Raw genomic sequence first — 6,000 nt, forward strand, 5'->3', positions numbered from 1 at the left:
TCTGTGACTCCACCCCGCTGCTGAGAACCGGTGAGTTTGGGAGCCATTTCTGCAGCGTTTCCTCCTGTCAGCAGTCAGAGTAATGTCTACTGCTGCTGCTCGAGTGCACACACACACACACACACACACACACAGACAGACACACACCGCCGCCGCCGGCAACACAAACCCACGCTGGGAGAGTTTCTCTGCTTTGTCAACACCGCTGAGTTCCTGCTCTGAGATGACGTGTGGGCTGTCTGGGCCGTGTTCAGTCCCTTTATGTGTTACTGAGCCGTCCTCACAAACAGGAAAACATATGAAACCAATATCTTTCTCTGTGTGTGTGTGTGTGTGTGTGTGTGTGTGTGTGTGTGTGTGTGTGTGTGTGTGTGTGTGTGTGTGTGTGTGTGTAGCTACCACCTGGCGTGTTCTGGTAAAATAAACCAACACATCAGGCTTTGTGTTCTTCTCATCTCTTCCTGTCAGACGTCATCAGTCACACCAGACAGAAATGTAATACACAACATATTTTTCCTTTATATCGAGAGTTATGTCACCACATATGTCACATATAAGGAGAATTAATCCATATTATCACATATTATAGTCAATGAATTCTTTTAAAAACAGACTAGATAAATTCTGGTCAAATAAGGACTTTTTTTTATGACTCTTGCATAATTTGATTTTTTATTGTTTTGTTTAGTTTTTGAAGGTATTGTGGGAGATTATTTTTGGATTATTTTGTTATATGTATTAAAGGGATAGTTCAACATTTTGGCAAATTGGCCCATTGCCATAATCCCTATAGTCATAGCAGTAGGATCGTTACCTTTAATCGTCGGTGCAAGCTGTTTTTAGAACGGCGGAGCAGAGCCGTGAGCTGCTCAGAGCTACACTACGGAGGCTCATGGGATTTCGGGGTTTCCCTCATCAAACTCATCAAATACACAATCCAACAACTCCAAAACGCTCTGGTGGACAAGTTGTGACCTGCACATTCACCACGCTATGAGATAATAACACAACGTTACCAGACAGAGTTGTTTTAGAGGGAAATGCAGAGACTGCTTGATGAAAAACTGTCCCTGAAGGCAACGTGCATCAGTGGTTTTGCATGAATTTACCTCTACAACAACTCTGTCTGGTAACGTTGTGTTATTATCTCATAGCGTGGTGAATGTGCAGGTCACAACTTGTCCACAAGAGCGTTGTGGAGTTGTTGGATTGTGTATTTGATGAGTTTGATGAGGGAAACCAAGAAATCCCATGAGCCTCCGTAGCGTAGCTCTGAGTAGCTCACGGCTCTGCTCCGCCGTTCCAGAAATAGCTTGCACTGACAATTAAAGATAACAAACCTACTGCTATGACTATAGGGATTATGGCAATGGGCCAATTTGTCAAAATGTTGAACTATCCCTTTAAAAAACATGATGCACTGTTATAGACTAAAAAGATGTTTATATCTGATTACAATATAGAGATGAGATCATTCACAGGCTCCATTTTCTTTCTGCATGCCCCATAATACTGCAGGTTTTAATCACCAGTCCACACAGATTTAATTTGTGATCAACAGTTTATGTGTTTTGCTTCATCAAAACAAAAGCACCTGTTGGACAATGAGCTCCTCCTCACTGTAGAGATTCAAACAGAAGATACAATTATGTTTGAGAGACAAACTTTGGTCTCGAAGGGTTGAGATCCACTGCAGCTGGGTTTATTTGTCTAAAGTTATGGTTCTTTTTTTCTTCTCTCTTTTGATCAGAGACTTTAATGTTGTCCAGCAGCTCTGCCTCGTGGACCTCTGGGTCCTTAGATCTGCACATCTCACCACAGTTCAATAAACCTTTATCAATGAAAACAAACAGAGGCAGAGTGGTGGTTCCTGTTGGTTTGAAACAGAAATCACAGCAGGGGAACAGATGTAAAGATGTGTTCAAGTGTAACTGACTTGTTTAAAATAGATTGATCTTGTTGTTGCTGCTGTAACTTCAGACTATTACATCTTTGAGTTTGGTCTCTGAGGTTCAACTTCTAAACTTTAACTTGAAACTTGATTTTAGAAAGGCTTGTTGTCTCTGCACTGGGCATCCAATCTAATCTAATCTTATCTGATCTATCTCTAGTTTTATCACATGTAGTTGAATCCTTTATAATCAAGTGTCAATCAAAAGTAATTAAGTCTATTTCCGAATCTAATGTAACCTAATCTAATATGATGTAATGTAACGTAATCCAGTCTAATCTGTAGCTTTATAATGTAATGTAATCTAACCAGTCAGTTCTGTGTCATCAAGTCTGGTCTATTCTCAAACTAGCTTCTTAGCTAACTGTTTTTTTTTTTTTTTTTTTTTTTTACAATGTTTTATTCATGTACACTGTCCCTTTTCAAATAAACTAAAAAAAGAAAAATCAAATCGAATTTTACCGGTAATCTAATATAATCTAATATAATATACAGATTGTAGTAGTCTACAATGTAATTAAATCTGTTGTTCTGTCCCGTCAAACGTAATGATGCTTATTTCATAATTTAATATATTATAATATAATATAATTAAAGTAATTTGTTCCTGCTGCAATTGTGTTATACAATACTTCTTAACATGTTTTTGTGTTCATGTTTTGTGTCATTTTTAGCTGCCTGACTAATGTGAATTTCCCTTTAGGAAAAGATAGAATTTCCCTATCTATCTATCTATCTATCTATCTATCTATCTATCTATCTATCTATCTATCTATCTATCTATCTATCTATCTATCTATCTATCTATCTATCTATCTATCTATCTATCTATCTATCTATCTATCTACTGTATCTAATATAATATAATATAATATCTGAACTGATATATTCAATTTTCTAAGATAATCTGATCTGATCTATAGTCTGGTCAAGTCTAAATCTAATCAAATTGAATCAAATCTAGTGATGTAATCTAAAGTAATCTAGTAATCTGAATTGTTTTACTGTCTAATCTAATCTAATCCAATCTAGGAAAGTGACTAAAAACACTTATGCCTTGTGTCATTGACCAGATGAAGAGTGAAACTGGAGCTTCATGAGTCCAGTGTCACTGCAACGATCAGATGAGAATCAGATCAGAAGACCGTCAGCGTCCTTAGGAAACGGTGCTTTTGGTGAGAGCGCAGATCAAAGGTGATGAATTTCATGTCAAGTAATTATGGAGATAACTTTTCCGCAGATCAATCAGGATCAATTAATCATCCGTGTTAAACTCGGGGCAGGAACTGTCATCAAGCAGCAGCTCCGCTCCGAGCCGCCGCTACAGCCGCCGGTGTCATATCCATGTTACATTATCGATGGAAACCTCAGAAGCGCTTACAACCAGATTACTGACTGTTTAATTAAATTGAAAAATGCCAAACACTCACGGAGGCTTTGATAGAGAACATAATTCTGCTGCTGTATTAGCAGGAGGCTCATTACTCAGCACTAATGAGTTTCTCCTGCAGAGCCACATCACAGCAGCAGCTTTATGTTTCTAATCAACCGTCCTCCTCCGTGAAGAATATCACCAATAAAACACACACATGAAGCTGTCTCCAAGATGGAAAACAACTACTTCCATATTGTTTCTGTTTGGCCCCGTTGCTGCCTGGAGGAGGAGGGGGAGGAGGAGGAGGAGGAGGAGGAGGAGGAGGAGGAGGAGTCATTAGCTGCTGCTGCTGTTTGTAATTAGGGAATAAGAGTCTGACCTCACCTGTCCACCGGGCCACGCCGAGTTCAACGTTTAACATCTTAACCTTGGAAACACACAGCTGTGCTATTAGACACTGCCTGATTGGATCAATTGACAGCCAATGTGGTGGTGCTTAATGGTCATGTAATTATCTCCATTACGATGACTCAGCAACGCCAGCAAAAGACCCAGAGCTACTGCAACCAGTTGTTGAATATTTCATGATTAAACCAGCAGAATGTCTAATCCAATCTAATCTGAATCGATATAGTAATTTTTCTAACCTAATCTAATCTGATCTAATTTTATCTAATCTAATCTGAATGGATATAATGAGATTTCTAATTTTATCTAATGTAATGTAATCTAATCCAATCTGAATTGATAGAGTAATTTCTCTCATCTAATCTAATTTAATTTGAATCGATATAGTCAGTTTTCTAATTCAATCTAATCTAATCTGATCTAATCTAATCTGAATATAGTCAATCTTCTAATCTAATCGAATCTAATCTAATCTGATCTGATATGATTTAATTGAATCTGAAAAGATAGTCAATTTGCTAATCTAATTGAATCAAGTCGAATCTCAACCCTTATAGTCAATTTTCTAATCTGATTTGATCTAATCTAATGTAATCTAGTCTAATGTAATGTGAATTGATATACTCAATTTTATAAATGTATCTAATCTCATCTAATCTGAATCGATATAGTCAATTTTCTAATCTAATCTGATCTAATCTAATGTAATCTATAGTCTATTATAATATAAACTGATATAGTTCATTTTCTAATCTAATCTAATCTGAATCGATATAGTCAATTTTTCGAATCTGATCTGATTTGGTCTAATCTAATCTAGACTATTCTAAACTAATCTGAATTGATATTGACAGTTTTCTAATCTAATCTAAATATGAGGTAATCAAATTTAGTAGATGTATCCCTCAATTTATCTAATCAGGGGCCTCATTTATCAAAGAGGGTGTAAAACTGCTACTAAATATTTGCGTACGGCGAAAAGACGAAAATGGCGTACACCCGAAATATTTACACCTTTTTCAGATCAATCAAACTGTGCATACGCACAACTCTCCGCAATAAATCACACCGGACCCAAGAATGGTGCACACGTGAACACACCTCTTACTCCGCCCCCGGAACGCCTATATACAACTATATATGGTCAGCACGTGCATATTTAATTAGCCATGTGCTCTCTGTGGCGCAGCAACTTTTGTGACAACAAAGTGACAACGGAGACAACGGGCGGAGGACGGGGGAAAGAAGCGGAACTTCTCCGCTTCTCCGAAAGCAGATACACGGGCAATAAATCAGTCAGAAAAATGACGATAAAAACAAAAACCTCCCAAATCTCAACAAAAGGGAGCAGAAAGAAGAAGAATCTTATGTAATCTGCCCCTTTATCCCAGAAAATCTTTTTTTTTTTTTACCTAGATGTTAAAACAATGTAGGAAGCAGGACGATAGTTACCATTATTTTGCATGCCTTTCCACTACACAGTTACAGCTCTACTGGACTCGGTTTGGGTCATTTCCCATTCACAGTTCCTCCTCAGGCTGCGTTGTCTCGCTCTTTATTCTCTCCTCTCGTCAGCTCCAAACACACGTGCACCTCGTTAACTCAGGTGACAGATTAATAACAGTCTCAGTAGCTGCAGATCAGTGGGCGCTGCTGCCGATGTATTTTTAAACTTGGATGGTTTGATCCTTGTCGGACGTCACATATAGCCTAATCAAAAAAGCAAAATCCTCAATCCGCTCTGTTTATTAATTAACATATGTACTCCGCTCCTCTCTCCCTCTCACACTGCAGTTCTCTGACTCAGCAATGGTGTCGCCAATTCCTCCTGTTCCTCAAAAAAGGCGTACGCCAGGGTCAAAATGGGTGTAAATGTCCGCACTTTTCCCCGTCAGGTTTTGGCTTGATAGATCCCACATTTGGCGGAGAAAAGTGCGTACGCACAAAACGAGGGGAAAATGGCGTAAAAAAAGGTGTATCCACAATGATAAATGAGGCCCCTGATATAGTCTCATATAATAAGGTCCAGTCCATTCTTAAACCAGTAATGTAATCCGTAATGCAATCTAATGTAATCTTGTCTAATGTTGAGTCTAGTCTAGTCTACTCTAGTCTTGTTTTATCTAATATAATCTAATCTAGTCTAATCTAATCTAATCTAATCTAATCTAATCTAATCTCAGGAATTCAGTCATAAAAACCCACTCATGAATAATCCCATGAGAAGAACCAGGAGGTCGGAGGCCGAGTGGGCGTCAGGCGACAC

Source organism: Trachurus trachurus (assembly GCF_905171665.1).
Source record: "Trachurus trachurus genome assembly, chromosome: 6".
Taxonomy (NCBI): domain Eukaryota; kingdom Metazoa; phylum Chordata; class Actinopteri; order Carangiformes; family Carangidae; genus Trachurus; species Trachurus trachurus.